A 20,700-nucleotide genomic window follows, 5' to 3' on the forward strand; every position below is an offset into this window, starting at 1 on the left:
AATTAGAGAGGAAGCCCTAAAGCGTCGAATGGCTGTAAGGTATAATCGGAAGGTAATCCAGCGAAGCTTCACCACCAATGATCTCTTCTTAATCCAAAATGATATCGGAGCAGGTCGGTCAGGAGAAGGGAAGCTAGCAGCTAACTGGAAAGGACCATATCGAGTAGCAGAAGTACTGGGGAAAGGTTACTACAAGGTGTCCGACCTCGAAGGGAAAGAGCTACCAAGGTCATGGCATGCCTGTAACCTAAGAAGTTACTATAGCTAGAAAATAGTAAAGATCTTAGGTCAAGGCGCACTCTTTTTCCTGAAAAGGTTTTTTGATGAGGCGCCAGGTCGAGATCTAAAAAACTGCCCGACCTAGAAGGGTAAGCACTCGTATGTACACACTTTTATTTATGTTTTTATCTCATTATTATTTGAATGAAAGTTATCAATTCCCTAAAAAGTTTACTACCAATATGCATTAATCTAAGCTCACAAAATGCAAAATTCATCGCCCAATTATAAAGAGGTCGGCAAGGTGAAGCGATAGAAGCAAGTTAATGCAAGAAGTTATAAAAACTAACCCATAGAAAGTGACCTGACGAGGTCTGACTAAAAATGGATTACTAAAAATAACTTAAGAAGGCTTGACAAAGAAGTCGGACCAATGAAAGGATCACTAAAAAGGGATGAAGACATCGCGCAAAGGCCAAAGAAAGGCTAAAAAGCCAAGGCAGAAGTGCTTAGCTGAAAGGTACAAAGTCTCGAAAAAAGACATTACTTAAAAAGCAAAAGCACAAGTCGAAACGGCGCTAAAAAGTCATCTAAACAAACTATAAAGAAAAGGTTTCTCATCGGAACACTACCTAAAAAGTTGTTGGAATGTGACTAAAAAGCCCAGATAACAAAGTCGTACGGGTCGACGTCAGCTAAAGGCATGATCTCAAAACAAGGCTACAAAAAGTCATCCGAAACTAAAAAGGTTCTATATAAAGAACACTAAAAAGTTATCAGACAAGTCACTAAAAGCCCGGACACCAGGCCGCAAGGATAATTTTGCCCGACTTGATAAAGGGTTGACAAGTACCAACTCAAAGCAAGGCGTGATCCCAAAGGCAAGGGTTGGAAACCCACTCAAAGGAGGTCGGACTGGGAAATACCTAATCTCTATAAAATTCACAAAAGGTTGCAAAAAGCAAACCTCCAAACGTTCCACAAAATGCGTCCATCAAAATAAAACATTAAAGACTCAAAAGGCTACCTAAAAAGCAGCCCAGAGTTTAAAGTGTTTGTTTTTCAAAACAAAAGTTGCTGAGAAGCAACCAAATGTCAAAGGAGTCAACTACAAAATACAAAAACATAAACAAAGTTCAAAGTCCACAAGTTGGACTATAACAGTTCACAAGCATAAAAAGTCATAGGGGATCCAAATTCGCCCCAGTGGCAACATCCTTGGAAGGAGGAGCAGGAGGCATGGTCAAGATAGGGGTAGCATTGACAACTCCATCTGGCCCATTCAAAATCTCCACGTCCAGCTCGGCCTCAGGAGGATTGACCTCTGAAGGGATGGAAGAAGCTGAAGCTGCTGAAGCTTTGGCTGGTGGCATAAGAGGAGGACCCTCATCATCATCATCAGGGGCAGGCACAATCTTGCCATCCTCCACCACATTATCCATGTTGAACAAGGAGAGATCAGCCTCGGGAGCAATAACTTGGACCTGAGCCTTCAGGATCTCGAACATATCAGTCATACTATTCACCATGTGTCCCTGAAGCTCGGTATAGTCATCTTGGGCAGATTGAAGCCTCTCTTTAGTTTCTAGCAACTCACCATAGATCCGGGTGTAGCTCTCCTTATACTTTTTTGCATCCTCCTCGGCCAAGTTAGCAGCTGCCTCTGCCCTAGTAGCACACTCTTGGTAGCAGCTGCCTCCTCGAGTTCATCCTTCAGACCTTTCACCCTATCAAATTCAGCTTGGGCATCCTCTCGAAAAGCCTTGGTAGCATGGACAGGGGACTCCCTAACAACCCTAGATAAAGCCGCGCCAGCATTGGCCATCCGAATGCTATTGCTCGTTATAAAGTCAAGGTGACGAAGGATCGAGACGTCGTCCAGAGGGACTTTACCATGTGGAGCAATCAATTCTGTGGCAAAGGCCACACCATCAAATTCCTTGTCATCAAGATTATACGTCCCAATAGTTTTTTGGCGCTTGGGAGGTGGGCTAGCAGCATTAGGAGAGGAGGCAGGACCAGAAGTCGCCTGAGATGGATCAGATGGAATTGTCCAAACTCTAGGGTTCGGGATGATCTTTTTCAGGCCCTGAGAGTCAGAAGTCGGTTTCTTCGGGGGCACCTAAGAAGACCCTTCCCCCGAGGTCTTCGCCGTCAAGTTTTGGATAGCGCTCGCCTTCTTGGCCTTTCAGAAGGCCTTCATGGAGTCTGAAGATTTCACCATCTCTGAAAAGGAAGCCAGGAAAACAAGTTACAATAATAAGAAGGGATAAATTCACAAACAATAGAAGAAAATTATCTAGAAAAAGTCGGACGCTACCTAGCTCAGCACGGATGAGGGAGGGATCTCCTAGAAATTTCTTTGTGTCCAGAAGAGGAGGTTTCCCCCAGTGCTCCTCTAGAACACCCACAAAGGCTTGTTCTACTTAATCCAAACTCTCCCAAGAATACTTGGGAGCTACTATATCTTTTTGCCAACTGATGAGCGGATAATTTATACGCTTTTTGACATTGTTTTTAGTATGTTTTTAGTAGGATCTAGTTACTTTTAGGGATGTTTTCATTAGTTTTTATGTTAAATTCACATTTCTGGACTTTACTATGAGTTTGTGTGTTTTTCTGTGATTTCAGGTATTTTCTGGCTGAAATTGAGGGACTTGAGCAAAAATCAGATTCAGAGGTTGAAGAAGGACTGCTGATGCTATTGGATTCTGACCTCCCTACACTCAAAGTGGATTTTCTGGAGCTACAGAACTCGAAATGGCGCGCTTCTAATTGCGTTGGAGAGTAGACATCCAGGGCTTTCCAGCACTATATAATAGTCCATACTTTGGCCAAGAATAGATGACGTAAACTGGCGTTCAACGCCAGCTTTCTGCCCAAATCTGGCGTCCAGCGCCAGAAAAGGATCCAAAACCAGAGTTGAACGCCCAAACTAGCACAAATGCTGGCGTTCAACTCCAAGAAGGACCTCTACACGTGCAACACTCAAGCTCAGCCCAAGCACACACCAAGTGGGCCCCGGAAGTGGATTTATGCATCAATTACTTACTCATGTAAACCCTAGTAGCTAGTTTATTATAAATAGGACCTTTTACTATTGTATTAGACATCTTTTGAACCATCTTTGAATCTTGAGAATCTTTAGACGCCTGGTTCTTAGATCAGAGGGGCTGGTCATTCGGCCATGCCTGGACCTTTCACTTATATATTTTTAACGGTAGAGTTTCTACACTCCATAGATTAAGGTGTGGAGCTCTGCTGTTCCTCAAAGATTAATGCAAAGTACTACTGTTTTCTATTCAATTCATCTTACTTCGCTTCTAAGATATTCATTCGTACTTCAATCTGAATGAGATGAACGTGACAATCATCATCATTCCCTATGAACGTGTGCCTGACAACCACTTCCGTTCTACCTTCGACAGAATGAATATCTCTTAGATCTCTTAATCAGAATCTTCGTGGCGTAAGCTAGAATGATGGCGGCATTCAAGAGAATCCAGAAAGTCTAAACCTTGTCTGTGGTATTCCGAGTAGGATTCAATGAATGAATGACTGTGACGAGCTCCAAACTCGCGATTGCAGGGCGTTAGTGACAGACGCAAAAGGATAGTAAATCCTATTCCAGCATGATCGAGAACCGACAGATGAATAGCCGTGCCGTGACAGGGTGCGTTGACCATTTTCACTGAGAGGATAAGATGAAGCCATTGACAAGGGTGATGCCTCCAGACGATTAGCCGTGCGGTGACAGGGCATTGGATCATTTTCCCGAGAGATGACCGAAAGTAGCCATTGACAGTGGTGATGTATCACATAAAGCTAGCCATGGAAAGGAGTAAGACTGATTGGATGAAGATAGCAGGAAAGCAGAGGTTCAGAAGAACGAAAGCATCTCCATTCGCTTATCTGAAATTCCTACCAATGAATTACATAAGTATTTCTATCCCTATTTTATTATATTAAATTCGAAAACACCATTATCAATTTATATCCGCCTAACTGAGATTTGCAAGGTGACCATAGCTTGCTTCATACCAACAATCTCCGTGGGATTCGACCCTTACTCACGTACGGTATTACTTGGACGACCCAGTGCACTTGCTGGTCAGTTACACGGAGTTGTGAACCGTGGTTTTGGCATCATATTTTTGGCGCCATTTCCAGGGAAAGAAAGAGCAATGAACTTTACATAATTAAAGTGTAATCACGATTCCGCGTACCAAGTTTTTGGCACCGTTGCCGGGGATTGTTTGAGTTTGGACAACTAACGGTTCATCCTGTTGCTCAGATTAGGTAATTTTCTTTTTGTTTTGTTTTCAAAAATTTTTCAAAAAAATCTTTCTAAAATTTTTCTTTTGTTTTCGAAAAAAACATTGTTTTCAAAAATAAATTATTCTATAGATTCAAAATTCTTAAGAATGAATTCTAGTGTTTCAAGAAGCATGTGAAGCCTGGCTGGCTACAAAGCCATGTCTAAATTCTTTTGGACTGAGGCTTGCAATTTGTTATCAAGAGCAATATACTCTGATGTTAAATGCTGAAGCTTGGCTGGCCATTGGCCATGTCTAGTGTTTTGGACCGGAGCTTTCATTGAAAGCTTGGCTGGCTAGTGAGCCATGTCTAATTGCTGGACCGAAGCTTTAGACTAACATGGCAAGATTCCTGGAATTCATGTTAAAAATTTTGGAATCCTTATTTTTCTTTTTCATATAATTTTCGAAAAAAAAAATCCAAAAAAATTAGAAAATCATAAAAATCAAAAATGATTTTCTGTTTCTTGTTTGAGTCTTGAGTCATATCATAAGTTTGGTGTCACTTGCATATGCATCTTGCATTTTTCGAAAATCTCATGCATTCATGGTGTTCTTCATGATCTTCAAGTTGTTCTTGGTAAGTCTTCTTGTTTGATCTTGATGATTTTTTGTTTTGTGTCTTTTCATGTTTATCATATGCATTCTTGAATTCTCAGTGTCTAAGCATTAAAGAATTCTAAGTTTGGTGTCTTGCATGTTTTCTTTGCATTAAAATTTTTTCAAAATTGTGTCTATGATGTTCATCTTGACATTCATAGTGTTCTTGGTGTTCATCTTGACATTCATAGCATTCTTGCATGCATCACATGTTTTGATCTAAAAATTTCATGCATTGCATCTTTTTAGTGTTTTTCTCTTGCATCATAAAAAATAAAAAAAAAATATCTTTCCCTTTTTCTCTCATCAAATTCAAAAATTTGAGTTGACTTTTTCAAAAATTTTTAAAATCAAGTTGTTTCTTATGAGTTAAATCAAATTTTCAATTTGAAAATCTTATCTTTTTCAAAATCTTTTTCAAAAATCAAATCTTTTTCAAACTTCTTAGTTATTTTCGAAAATTCAAAAAAATATTTTTCAAAAATCTTTTTCTTATTTTTATATAAAATTTTCGAAAATAACATAATCAATTAATGTTTTGATTAAAAATTTGAAGTTTGTTACTTGCTTGTTAAGAAAGATTCAAACTTTAAGTTCTAGAATCATATCTTGTGATTTCTTATGAATCAAGTCATTAATTAAGATTTTAAAAATCAAATCTTTTTCAAAACTAATTTCTAAAATATCTTCTTATCTTACCTTTTTCAAAAAGTTGGTTTCAAAATATCTTTTCTAACCTCCTAACTTCTTATCTTTTCAAAATTTGTTTCAACTAACTAACTAACTTTTTGTTTGTTTCTTAACTTTTTCAAAACTACCTAACTAACTCTCTCTCTCTAATTTTCGAAAATATCTTCCCTCTTTTTCAAAAATTTCTTTTTAATTAACTAATTATTCTTATTTTTATTTTTGATTTTAAAAATTTTCGAAAAATACTAACATTTTTCAAAAACCATTTTCGAAAATCACTAACCCTTTTTCAAAAATTATTTTCGAAAATTCTCCCTCTCCCATCTTATTCTATTTATTCATCTGCTAACATCTCATCTCACATCTCAACCCTCCTCACAGTTGTGTTTCTTCCATTATATTACATTCTTTGTCTCCCCCTCTTTTTCTACTCACACAGGGATCCCTATACTGTGGTATAAAGGATCCATATTATTATTATTATTATTTCTGTGCCCTCTTCTTTGTCATATGAGCAGGAGCAAGGACAAGAATATTCTTGTTGAAGCAGATCCAGAACCTGAAAGGACTCTGAAGAGAAAATTAAGAGAAGCTAAATTACAACAATCCAGAGATAACCTTTCAGAAATTTTCGAACAGGAAGAGGAGATGGCAGCCGAAAATAATAATAATGTAAGGAAGATGCTTGGTGACTTTACTGCACCTAATTCCAATTTACATGGAAGAAGCATCTCCATTCCTGCCATTGGAGCAAACAACTTTGAGCTGAAACCTCAATTAGTTTCTCTAATGCAGCAGAAATGCAAGTTTCATGGACTTCCATCTGAAGATCCTTTTCAGTTCTTAACTGAATTCTTGCAGATATGTGATACTGTTAAGACTAATGGAGTAGATCCTGAAGTCTACAGGCTCATGCTTTTCCCTTTTGCTGTAACAGACAGAGCTAGATTATGGTTGGATTCTCAACCCAAAGACAGCCTGAACTCTTGGGATAAGCTGGTCATGGCTTTCTTAGCCAAGTACTTTCCTCCTCAAAAGCTGAGCAAGCTTAGAGCTGATGTTCAAACCTTCAAACAGAAAGAAGGTGAATCCCTCTATGAAGCTTGGGAAAGATACAAACAGTTGACCAAAAAGTGTCCTTCTGACATGCATTCAGAATGGACCATCCTGGATATATTCTATGATGGTTTATCTGAGCTATCAAAGATGTCACTGGACACTTCTGCAGGTGAATCCATTCACCTAAAGAAAACGCCTACAGAAACTCAAGAACTCATTGACATGGTTGCTAATAACCAGTTCATGTACACTTCTGAAAGGAATCCTGTGAGTAATGGGACGCCTATGAAGAAGGGAGTTCTTGAAGTTGATACTCTGAATGCCATATTGGCTCAGAATAAAATATTGACTCAGTAAGTCAATATGATCTCTCAGAGTCTGCATGGAATGCAAGCTGCATCCAACAGTACTCAAGAGGCTTCTTTTGAAGAAGCTTATGATCCTGAGAACCCTGCAATAGCAGAGGTGAATTATTTAGGTGAACCTTATGGAAACACCTATAACTCATCATGGAGAAATCATCCAAATTTCTCATGGAAGGATCAAAAGCCTCAACAAGGCTTTAATAATGGTAGAAAAAACAGGTTTAGCAATAATAAACCTTTTCCATCATCCACTCAGCAACAGACAGAGAACTCTGAACAAAATACTTCTAATTTGGCAAACTTAGTCTCTGATCTATCTAAGGCTACTGTAAGTTTCATAAATGAAACAAGATCTTCCATTAGAAATTTGGAAGCACAAATGGGCCAGCTGAGTAAAAGGATCACTGAAATCCCTCCCAGTACTCTCCCAAGCAATACAGAAGAGAACCCAAAAGGAGAGTGCAAGGCCATTGACATAAGCACCATGGCCGAACCTACAAGGGGAGTGGAGGACGCAAATCCCAAGGAGGAAGACCTCCTGGGACGTCCAGTGATCAATAAGGAGCTTCCCTCTGAGGAACCAAAGGACTCTGAGGCTCATCTAGAGACCATAGAGATTCCATTAAACCTCCTTATGCCCTTCATGAGCTCTGATGAGTATTCCTCTTCTGAAGAAAATAAGGATGTTACTGAAGAGCAAACTGCCAAGTTTCTTGGTGCAATCATGAAGCTGAATGCCAAATTATTTGGCATTGATACTTGGGATGTTGAACCTCCCTTGTTCATCAATGAACTAAGTGATCTGGATCAACTGACATTGCCTCATAAGAGACAGGATCCTGGAAAGTTCATAATACTTTGTACTATAGGCACCATGATCTTTAAGGCTCTGTGTGACCTTGGTTCAGGGATAAACCTCATGCCCCTCTCTGTAATAGAGAAACTGGGAATCTATGGGGTGCAAGCTGCTAAAATCTCATTAGAGATGGCAGACAATTCAAGAAAACAGGCATATGGACAAGTAGAGGACGTATTAGTAAAGGTTGAAGGCCTTTACATCCCTGCTGATTTCATAGTCCTGGATACTGGAAAGGAAGAGGATGAATCCATCATCCTAGGAAGACCTTTCCTGGCCACAGCAAGAGCTGTGATTGATGTTGACAGAAGTGAGATAGTCCTTCAATGGAATGAGGACTCCCTTGTGTTTAAAACTCAAGGATCTCCCTCTGCAACCATGGAGAGGAAGCAGAAAAAGCTTCTCTCAAAGCAGAGTCAACCAGAGCCCCCACAGTCAAACTCTAAGTTTGGTGTTGGGAGGCCACAACCAAACTCTAAGTTTGGTGTTGAACTCCCATATCCAAACTCTAAGTTTGGTGTTGGAGAGTCTCAATAAAGCTCTGCACATCTATGAGGCTCCATGAGAGCCCACTGTCAAGCTATTGACATTAAAGAAGCGCTTGTTGGGAGGCAACCCAATTTTTATTTATCTAACTATATTTTTTTTAGTTATATGTCTTTATAGGTTCATGATCATGTGGAGTCACAAAATAAATATAAAAATTGAAAACGGAATCAAAAACAGCAGAAGAAAAATCACACCCTGGAGGAGCATCTGTCTGGCGTTCAGCGCCAGAACAGAGCATGGTTCTGGCGTTGAACGCCCAAAATGGGCAGCTTCTGGGCGCTGAACGCCAGAACAGGCATGGTTCTGGCGTTCAACGCCAGAAATGGCACACAAATGGGCGTTGAACGCCCAAAATGGCCACCAACCTGGCACTGAACGCCCAGAGTTGTGTGCTAAGGCATTTTTACATGCCTAATGGGTGCAGGGATGTAAATCCTTGAACACCTCAGGATCTGTGGACCCCACAGGATCCACTTAGGATCTGTGGACCCCACAGGATCCACTTAGGATCTGTGGACCCCACAAGATCCACTCAGGATCTGTGGACCCCACAGGATCCCCACCTACCTCCACTCACTTCTTCTCACCACTTTCTTTCACACAACCCCATAAACACTCTTCCCCAAAAACCCTTCACCAATCACCTCAAACTCTCTTCCCCATCACCTCTTCACCACTCACATCCATCCACTCTTTCCCATAAACCTACCTTCAAAAATTCAAAACCAATTTCCCACCCAAACCCACCCATATGGCCGAAACCTTCCCCCCTCCCTTCCCTATATAAAGCCCTCCATTCTTCATCAAATTCACACAACACATCCCTCTACACCCTTCTTGGCCGAAAACACTTCCCACTCTCCCTCTCCTCCATTTCTTCTTCTTCTTCATCTATTCTTTCTTTTATTGCTCGAGGGCGAGCAAAACTCTAAGTTTGGTGTGGTAAAAGCATAAGCTTTTTGTTTTTCCATTACCATTGATGGCACCTAAGACCGGAGAATCCTCTAGAAAGGGGAAAGGGAAGACAAAAGCTTCTACATCCGAGTCATGGGAGATGGAAAGGTTCATCTCCAAAGCCCATCAAGACCACTTCTATGATGTTGTGGCCAAGAAGAAGGTGATCCCTGAGGTCCCTTTCAAACTCAAAAGAAATGAGTATCCGGAGATCCAACATGAAATTCAAAGAAGAGGTTGGGAAGTTCTAACAAATCCCATCCAACAAGTCGGCATCCTAATGGTTCAAGAGTTCTATGCCAATGCATGGATCACCAAGAACCATGATCAAAGTAAGAACCCGGATCCAAAGAACTATGTTACAATGGTTCGGGGGAAATACTTAGATTTTAGTCCGAAAAATGTGAGATTGGCGTTCAACTTGCCAAACATAGAAGAGAACGCACGCCCCTACACAAGGAGAGTCAACTTTGATCAAAGGTTGGACCAAGTCCTTATGGACATATGTGTAGAAGGAGCTCAATGGAAGGTTGACTCCAAAGGCAAGCCGGTTCAACTAAGAAGATTGGACGTCAAGCCTGTAGCTAGAGGATGGTTGGAGTTCATTCAATGCTCAATCATTCCCACTAGCAACCGGTCTGAAGTTACTATAGACCGGGCCATCATGATCCATAGCATCATGATTGGAGAAGAGGTGGATGTTCATGAGATTATACCTCAAGAACTCTACAAGGTGGCTGACAAGTCCTCCACCATGGCAAGGTTAGCCTTTCCTCACCTCATTTGTCACCTATGCAATTCGGCTGGGATTGACATAGAGGGAGATATCCTCATCAAAGAGGACAAGCCCATCACTAAGAAAAAGATGGAGCAAGCAAGAGAGCCCACTCATGGAGCTCAAGAGGCGTATGAAGCTCATCACCATGAGATCCCGGAGATGCCTCAAATGCACTTTCCTCCACAAAACTATTGGGAGCAAATCAACACCTCCCTAGGAGAATTGAGTTCCAATATGGGACAACTAAGGGTGGAACATCAAGAGCACTCCATCATGCTTCATGAAATAAGAGAAGATCAAAAAGCAATGAGGGAGGAGCAACAAAGACAAGGAAGAGACATAGAAGAGCTCAAGGACATCATTGGTTCCTCAAGAAGGAAACGCCACCATCACTAAGGTGGATTCATTCCTTGTTCTTATTTCTTCTGTTTATCGTTTTCTATGTTATGTGCTTATCTATGTTTGTGTCTTCATTACATGATCATTAGTAGTTAGTAACTTTGTCTTAAAGTTATAAATGTCCTATGAATCCATCACCTCTCTTAAATGAAAAATGTTTTAATTCAAAAGAACAAGAAGTACATGAGTTTCAAATTTATCCTTGAACTTAGCTTAATTATATTGATGTGGCGACAATGCTTCTTGTTTTCTGAATGTATGCTTGAACAGTGTATATGTCTTTTGAAGTTGTTGTTTAAGAATGTTAAATATGTTGGCTCTTGAAAGAATGATGACTAGGAGACATGTTATTTGATAATCTGAAAAATCATAAAAATGATTCTTGAAGCAAGAAAAAGCAGCAAAGAACAAAGCTTGCAGAAAAAAAAAAAAACAAAAAATAGGCGAAAAAATATAGAAAGAAAAAAAAAGAGAAAAAGCAAGCAGAAAAAGCCAAAGCTCTTAAAACCAAGAGGCAAGAGCAAAAAGCCAATAACCCTTAAAACCAAAAGGCAAGGGCAAATAAAAAGGATCCCAAGGCTTTGAGCATCAGTGGATAGGAGGGCCTAAAGGAATAAAATCCTGGTCTAAGCGGCTAAACCAAGCTGTCCCTAACCATGTGCTTGTGGCGTGTAGGTGTCAAGTGAAAACTTGAGACTGAGTGGTTAAAGTCAAGGTCCAAAGCAAAAAAAGAGTGTGCTTAAGAACCCTGGACACCTCTAATTGGGGACTTTAGCAAAGCTGAGTCACAATCTGAAAAGGTTCACCCAATTATGTGTCTGTGGCATTTATGTATCCGGTAGTAATACTGGAAAACAAAGTTCTTAGGGCCACGGCCAAGACTCATGAAATAGCTGTGTTCAAGAATCATCATACTGAACTAGGAGAATCAATAACAATATCTGAACTCTGAGTTCCTATAGATGCCAATCATTCTGAACCTTAATGGATAAAGTGAGATGCCAAAACTATTCAAGAGGCAAAAAGCTATAAGTCCCGCTCATATGATTGGAGCTATGTTTCATTGATAGTTTGGAATTTATAGTATATTCTCTTCTTTTTATCCTATTTGATTTTCAGTTGCTTGGGGACAAGCAACAATTTAAGTTTGGTGTTGTGATGAGCGGATAATTTATACGCTTTTTGACATTGTTTTTAGTATGTTTTTAGTAGGATCTAGTTACTTTTAGGGATGTTTTCATTAGTTTTTATGTTAAATTCACATTTCTGGACTTTACTATGACCTCCCTGCACTCAAAGTGGATTTTCTGGAGCTACATAACCCGAAATGGCGGGCTTCCAATTTCGTTGGAGAGTAGACATCCAGGGATTTCAAGCAATATATAATAGTCCATATTTTGGCCAAGAATAGATGACGTAAACTGGCATTCAACGCCAGCTTTCTGCCCAAATCTGGCGGCCAGCGCCAGAAAAGGATCCAAAACCAGAGTTGAACGCCCAAACTGGCACAAATGCTGGCGTTCAACTCCAAGAAGGACCTCTACACGTGCAACACTCAAGCTCAGCCCAAGCACACACCAAGTGATGCCCGGAAGTGTATTTATGCATCAATTACTTACTCATGTAAACCCTAGTAGCTAGTTTATTATAAATAGAACCTTTTACTATTGTATTAGACATCTTTTGAACCATCTTTGAATCTTGAGAATCTTTGGACGCCTGGTTCTTAGATCAGAGGGGCTGGCCATTCGGCCATGCCTGGACCTTTCACTTATGTATTTTTAACGGTAGAGTTTCTACACTCCATAGATTAAGGTGTGGAGCTCTGTTGTTCCTCAAAGATTAATGCAAAGTACTACTGCTTTCTATTCAATTCATCTTGTTTCGCTTCTAAGATATTCATTCGTACTTCAATCTGAATGAGATGAACGTGACAATCATCATCATTCCCTATGAACGCGTGCCTAACAACCACTTCTGTTCTACCTTCGACTGAATGAATATCTCTTAGATCTCTTAATCAGAATCTTCGTGGCGTAAGCTAGAATGATGGCGGCATTCAAGAGAATCTGAAAAGTCTAAACCTTGTCTGTGGTATTCCGAGTAGGATTCAATGAATGAATGACTGTGACGAGCTCCAAACTCGCGATTGCAGGGCGTTAGTGACAGACGCAAAAGGATAGTAAATCCTATTCCAGCATGATCGAGAACCGACAGATGAATAGCCGTGCCGTGACAGGGTGCGTTGACCATTTTCACTGAGAGGATAAGATGAAGCCATTGACAAGGGTGATGCCTCCAGACGATTAGCCGTGCGGTGACAGGGCATTGGATCATTTTCCTGAGAGATGACCGAAAGTAGCCATTGACAGTGGTGATGTATCACATAAAGCCAGCCATGGAAAGGAGTAAGACTGATTGGATGAAGATAGCAGGAAAGCAGAGGTTCAGAAGAACGAAAGCATCTCCATTCGCTTATCTGAAATTCCTACCAATGAATTACATAAGTATTTCTATCCCTATTTTATTATATTAAATTCGAAAACACCATTATCAATTTATATCCGCCTAACTGAGATTTGCAAGGTGACCATAGCTTGCTTCATACCAACAATCTCCGTGGGATTCGACCCTTACTCACGTAAGGTATTACTTGGACGACCCAGTGCACTTGCTGGTCAGTTACACGGAGTTGTGAACCGTGGTTTTGGCATCATGTTTTTGGCGCCATTTCCAGGGAAAGAAAGAGCAATGAACTTTACATAATTAAAGTGTAATCACGATTCCGCGTACCAAGTTTTTGGCGCCGTTGCCGGGGATTGTTCGAGTTTGGACAACTAACGGTTCATCCTGTTGCTCAGATTAGGTAATTTTCTTTTTGTTTTGTTTTCAAAAATTTTTCAAAAAAATCTTTCTAAAATTTTTCTTTTGTTTTCGAAAAAAAAATGTTTTCAAAAATAAATTATTCTATAGATTCAAAATTCTTAAGAATGAATTCTAGTGTTTCAAGAAGCATGTGAAGCCTGGCTGGCTACAAAGCCATGTCTAAATTCTTTTGGACTGAGGCTTGCAATTTGTTATCAAGAGCAATATACTCTGATGTTAAATGCTGAAGCTTGGCTGGCCATTGGCCATGTCTAGTGTTTTAGACCGGAGCTTTCATTGAAAGCTTGGCTGGCTAGTGAGCCATGTCTAATTGCTGGACCGAAGCTTTAGACTAACATGGCAAGATTCTTGGAATTCATCTTAAAAATTTTGGAATCCTTATTTTTCTTTTTCATATAATTTTCGAAAAAAAAAATCCAAAAAAATTAGAAAATCATAAAAATCAAAAATATTTTTTTGTTTCTTGTTTGAGTCTTGAGTCATATCATAAGTTTGGTGTCACTTGCATATGCATCTTGCATTTTTCGAAAATCTCATGCATTCATGGTGTTCTTCATGATCTTCAAGTTGTTCTTGGTAAGTCTTCTTGTTTGATCTTGATGATTTTTTGTTTTGTGTCTTTTCATGTTTATCATATGCATTCTTGAATTCTCAGTGTCTAAGCATTAAAGAATTCTAAGTTTGGTGTCTTGCATGTTTTCTTTGCATTAAAAATTTTTCAAAATTGTGTCTATGATGTTCATCTTGACATTCATAGTGTTCTTGGTGTTCATCTTGACATTCATAGCATTCTTGCATGCATCACATGTTTTGATCTAAAAATTTCATGCATTGCATCTTTTTAGTGTTTTTCTCTTGCATCATAAAAAAAAAAAATATCTTTCCCTTTTTCTCTCATCAAATTCGAAAATTTGAGTTGACTTTTTCAAAAATTTTTAAAATCAAGTTGTTTCTTATGAGTCAAATCAAAATTTCAATTTGAAAATCTTATCTTTTTCAAAATCTTTTTCAAAAATCAAATCTTTTTCAAACTTCTTAGTTATTTTCGAAAATTCAAAAAAATATTTTTCAAAAATCTTTTTCTTATTTTTATATAAAATTTTCGAAAATAACATAATCAATTAATGTTTTGATTCAAAAATTTGAAGTTTGTTACTTGCTTGTTAAGAAAGATTCAAACTTTAAGTTCTAGAATCATATCTTGTGATTTCTTATGAATCAAGTCATTAATTAAGATTTTAAAAATCAAATCTTTTTCAAAACTAATTTCTAAAATATCTTCTTATCTTACCTTTTTCAAAAAGTTGGTTTCAAAATATATTTTCTAACCTCCTAACTTCTTATCTTTTCAAAATTTGTTTCAATTAACTAACTAACTTTTTGTTTGTTTCTTAACTTTTTCAAAACTACCTAACTAACTCTCTCTCTCTAATTTTCGAAAATATCTTCCCTCTTTTTCAAAAATTTCTTTTTAATTAACTAATTATTCTTATTTTTATTTTTGATTTTAAAAATTTTCGAAAATACTAACATTTTTCAAAAACCATTTTCGAAAATCACTAACCCTTTTTCAAAAATTATTTTCGAAAATTCTCCCTCTCCCATCTTATTCTATTTATTCATCTGCTAACATCTCATCTCACATCTCAACCCTCCTCACAGTTGTGTTTCTTCCATTATATTACATTCTTTGTCTCCCCCTCTTTTTCTACTCACACAGGGATCCCTATACTGTGGTATAAAGGATCCATATTATTATTATTATTATTTCTGTGCCCTCTTCTTTGTCATATGAGCAGGAGCAAGGACAAGAATATTCTTGTTGAAGCAGATCCAGAACCTGAAAGGACTCTGAAGAGAAAATTAAGAGAAGCTAAATTACAACAATCCAGAGATAACCTTTCAGAAATTTTCGAACAGGAAGAGGAGATGGCAGCCGAAAATAATAATAATGTAAGGAAGATGCTTGGTGACTTTACTGCACCTAATTCCAATTTACATGGAAGAAGCATCTCCATTCCTGCCATTGGAGCAAACAACTTTGAGCTGAAACCTCAATTAGTTTCTCTAATGCAGCAGAACTGCAAGTTTCATGGACTTCCATCTGAAGATCCTTTTCAGTTCTTAACTGAATTCTTGCAGATATGTGATACTGTTAAGACTAATGGAGTAGATCCTGAAGTCTACAGGCTCATGCTTTTCCCTTTTGCTGTAACAGACAGAGCTAGATTATGGTTGGATTCTCAACCCAAAGACACCCTGAACTCTTGGGATAAGCTGGTCACGGCTTTCTTAGCCAAGTACTTTCCTCCTCAAAAGCTGAGCAAGCTTAGAGCTGATGTTCAAACCTTCAGACAGAAAGAAGGTGAATCCCTCTATGAAGCTTGGGAAAGATACAAACAGTTGACCAAAAAGTGTCCTTCTGACATGCATTCAGAATGGACCATCCTGGATATATTCTATGATGGTTTATCTGAGCTATCAAAGATGTCACTGGACACTTCTGCAGGTGGATCCATTCACCTAAAGAAAACGCCTGCAGAAGCTCAAGAACTCATTGACATGGTTGCTAATAACCAGTTCATGTACACTTCTGAAAGGAATCCTGTGAGTAATGGGACGCCTATGAAGAAGGGAGTTATTGAAGTTGATACTCTGAATGCCATATTGGCTCAGAATAAAATATTGACTCAGCAAGTCAATATGATCTCTCAGAGTCTGCATGGAATGCAAGCTGCATCCAACAGTACTCAAGAGGCTTCTTTTGAAGAAGAAGCTTATGATCCTGAGAACCCTGCAATAGCAGAGGTGAATTATTTAGGTGAACCTTATGGAAACACCTATAACTCATCATGGAGAAATCATCCAAATTTCTCATGGAAGGATCAAAAGCCTCAACAAGGCTTTAATAATGGTAGAAGAAACAAGTTTAGCAATAATAAACCTTTTCCATTATCCACTCAGCAACAGACAGAGAACTCTGAACAAAATACTTCTAATTTGGCATATTTAGTCTCTGATCTGTCTAAGGCTACTGTAAGTTTCATGAATGAAACAAGATCTTCCATTAGAAATTTGGAAGCACAAATGGGCCAGCTGAGTAAAAGGAACACTGAAATCCCTCCCAGTACTCTCCCAAGCAATACAGAAGAGAACCTAAAAGGAGAGTGCAAGGCCATTGACATAAGCACCATGGCCGAACCTACAAGGGGAGTGGAGGACGCAAATCCCAAGGAGGAAGACCTCGTGGGACGTCCAGTGATCAATAAGGAGCTTCCCTCTGAGGAACCAAAGGACTCTGAGGCTCATCTAGAGACCATAGAGATTCCATTGAACCTCCTTATGCCCTTCATGAGCTCTGATGAGTATTCCTCTTCTGAAGAAAATGAGGATGTTACTGAAGAGCAAACTGCCAAGTTTCTTGGTGCAATCATGAAGCTGAATGCCAAATTATTTGGCATTGATACTTGGGAAGTTGAACCTCCCTTGTTCATCAATGAACTAAGTGATCTGGATCAACTGACATTGCCTCAGAAGAGACAGGATCCTGAAAAGTTCATAATACCTTGTACTATAGGCACCATGATCTTTAAGGCTCTGTGTGACCTTGGTTCAGGGATAAACCTCATGCCCCTCTCTGTAATAGAGAAACTGGGAATCTATGGGGTGCAAGCTGCTAAAATCTCATTAGAGATGGCAGACAATTCAAGAAAACAGCCATATGGACAAGTAGAGGACGTATTAGTAAAGGTTGAAGGCCTTTACATCCCTGCTGATTTCATAGTCCTGAATACTGGAAAGGAAGAGGATGAATCCATCATCCTAGGAAGACCTTTCCTGGCCACAGCAAGAGCTGTGATTGATGTTGACAGAAGTGAGATAGTCCTTCAATGGAATGAGGACTCCCTTGTGTTTAAAACTCAAGGATCTCCCTCTGCAACCATGGAGAGGAAGTAGAAAAAGCTTCTCTCAAAGCAGAGTCAACCAGAGCCCCCACAGTCAAACTCTAAGTTTGGTGTTGGGAGGCCACAACCAAACTCTAAGTTTGGTGTTGAACTCCCATATCCAAACTCTAAGTTTGGTGTTGGAGAGTCTCAATAAAGCTCTGCACATCTATGAGGCTCCATGAGAGCCCACTGTCAAGCTATTGACATTAAAGAAGCGCTTGTTGGGAGGCAACCCAATTTTTATTTATCTAACTATATTTTTTTTAGTTATATGTCATTATAGGTTCATGATCATGTGGAGTCACAAAATAAATATAAAAATTGAAATCGGAATCAAAAACAGCAGAAGAAAAATCACACCCTGGAGGAGCATCTGTCTGGCGTTCAGCGCCAGAACAGAGCATGGTTCTGGCGTTGAACGCCCAAAATGGGTAGCTTCTGGGCACTGAACGCCAGAACAGGCATGGTTCTAGCGTTCAACGCCAGAAATGGCACACAAATGGGCGTTGAACGCCCAAAATGGCCACCAACCTGGCGCTGAACGCCCAGAGTTGTATGCTAAGGCATTTTTACATGCCTAATGGGTGCAGGGATGTAAATCCTTGAACACCTCAGGATCTGTGGACCCCACAGGATCCACTTAGGATCTGTGGACACCACAGGATCCACTTAGGATTTGTGGACCCCACAAGATCCACTCAGGATCTGTGGACCCCACAGGATCCCCACCTACCTCCACTCACTTCTTCTCACCATATTCTTTCACAAAACCCCATAAACACTCTTCCCCAAAAACCCTTCACCAATCACCTCAAACTCTCTTCCCCATCACCTCTTCACCACTCACATCCATCCACTCTTCCCCATAAACCTACCTCATAAACTCCACCTACCTTCAAAAATTCAAAACCAATTTCCCACCCAAACCCACCCATATGGCCGAAACCTTTCCCCCCTCCCTTCCCTATATAAAGCCCTCCATTCTTCACCAAATTCACACAACACATCCCTCTACACCCTTCTTGGCCGAAAACACTTCCCACTCTCCCTCTCCTCCATTTTTTCTTCTTCTTCATCTATTCTTTCTTTTATTGCTCGAGGGCGAGCAAAACTCTAAGTTTGGTGTGGTAAAAGCATAAACTTTTTGTTTTTCCATTACCATTGATGGCACCTAAGACCGGAGAATCCTCTAGAAAGGGGAAAGGAAAGACAAAAGCTTCTACATCCGAGTCATGGGAGATGGAAAGGTTCATCTCCAAAGCCCATCAAGACCACTTCTATGATGTTGTGGCCAAGAAGAAGGTGATCCCTGAGGTCCCTTTCAAACTCAAAAGAAATGAGTATCCGGAGATCCAACATGAAATTCAAAGAAGAGGTTGGGAAGTTCTAACAAATCCCATCCAACAAGTCGGCATCCTAATGGTTCAAGAGTTCTATGCCAATGCATGGATCACCAAGAACCATGATCAAAGTAAGAACCCGGATCCAAAGAACTATGTTACAATGGTTCGGGGGAAATACTTAGATTTTAGTCCGGAAAATGTGAGGTTGGCGTTCAACTTGCCAAACATGGAAGAGAACGCACGCCCCTACACAAGGAGAGTCAACTTTGATCAAAGGTTGGACCAAGTCCTTATGGACATATGTGTAGAAGGAGCTCAATGGAAGGTTGACTCCAAAGGCAAGCCGGTTCAACTAAGAAGATTGGACGTCAAGCCTGTAGCTAGAGGATGGTTGGAGTTCATTCAATGCTCAATCATTCCCACTAGCAACCGGTCTGAAGTTACTATAGACCGGGCCATCATGATCCATAGCATCATGATTGGAGAAGAGGTGGAAGTTCATGAGATTATACCTCAAGAACTCTACAAGGTGGCTGACAAGTCCTCCACCATGGCAAGGTTAGCCTTTCCTCACCTCATTTGTCACCTATGCAATTCGGCTGGGATTGACATAGAGGGAGATATCCTCATCAAAGAGGACAAGCCCATCACTAAGAAAAAGATGGAGCAAGCAAGAGAGCCCACTCATGGAGCTCAAGAGGCGTATGAAGCTCATCACCATGAGATCCCGGAGATGCCTCAAATGCACTTTCCTCCACAAAACTATTGGGAGCAAATCAACACCTCCCTAGGAGAATTGAGTTCCAATATGGGACAACTAAGGGTGGAACATCAAGAGCACTCCATCATGCTTCATGAAATAAGAGAAGATCAAAAAGCAATGAGGGAGGAGCAACAAAGACAAGGAAGAGACATAGAAGAGCTCAAGGACATCATTGGTTCCTCAAGAAGGAAACGCCACCATCACTAAGGTGGATTCATTCCTTGTTCTTATTTCTTCTGTTTTTCATTTTCTATGTTATGTGCTTATCTATGTTTGTGTCTTCATTACATGATCATTAGTAGTTAGTAACTTTGTCTTAAAGTTATAAATGTCCTATGAATCCATCACCTCTCTTAAATGAAAAATGTTTTAATTCAAAAGAACAAGAAGTACATGAGTTTCGAATTTATCCTTGAACTTACCTTAATTATATTGATGTGGCGACAATGCTTCTTGTTTTCTGAATGTATGCTTGAACAGTGTATATGTCTTTTGAAGTTGTTGTTTAAGAATGTTAAATATGTTGGCTCTTGAAAGAATGATGACTAGGAGACATGTTATTTGATAATCTGAAAAATCATAAAAATGATTCTTGAAGCAAGAAAAATCTGCAAAGAACAAAGCTTGCAGAAAAAAAAAAAAAAACAAAAAATAGGCGAAAAAATATAGAAAGAAAAAAAAAAGAAAAAGCAAGCAGAAAAAGCCAAAGCTCTTAAAACCAAGAGGCAAGAGCAAAAAGCCAATAACCCTTAAAACCAAAAGGCAAGGGCAAATAAAAAGGATCCCAAGGCTTTGAGCATCAGTGGATAGGAGGGCCTAAAGGAATAAAATCCTGGTCTAAGCGGCTAAACCAAGCTGTCCCTAACCATGTGCTTGTGGCGTGTAGGTGTCAAGTGAAAACTTGAGACTGAGTGGTTAAAGTCAAGGTCCAAAGCAAAAAAAGAGTGTGCTTAAGAACCCTGGACACCTCTAATTG

The 20,700-nt window shown here is 39.6% G+C and overlaps 2 non-coding genes across 2 annotated transcripts; both read right to left on the reverse strand.

Annotated features, from left to right (window-relative positions):
- Positions 1–6,869: 6,869 nt before the first annotated feature.
- On the reverse strand, positions 6,870–6,973 carry LOC112780774 (small nucleolar RNA R71). The gene has a single exon (XR_003191590.1). It is a non-coding gene; the product is annotated as a small nucleolar RNA R71 (small nucleolar RNA).
- A 9,023-nt stretch (positions 6,974–15,996) lies between these two features.
- On the reverse strand, positions 15,997–16,100 carry LOC112781092 (small nucleolar RNA R71). The gene has a single exon (XR_003191888.1). It is a non-coding gene; the product is annotated as a small nucleolar RNA R71 (small nucleolar RNA).
- Positions 16,101–20,700: the final 4,600 nt, after the last annotated feature.

This window comes from Arachis hypogaea, chromosome 19 (genome assembly GCF_003086295.3).
Source record: "Arachis hypogaea cultivar Tifrunner chromosome 19, arahy.Tifrunner.gnm2.J5K5, whole genome shotgun sequence".
Taxonomy (NCBI): Eukaryota; Viridiplantae; Streptophyta; class Magnoliopsida; order Fabales; family Fabaceae; genus Arachis; species Arachis hypogaea.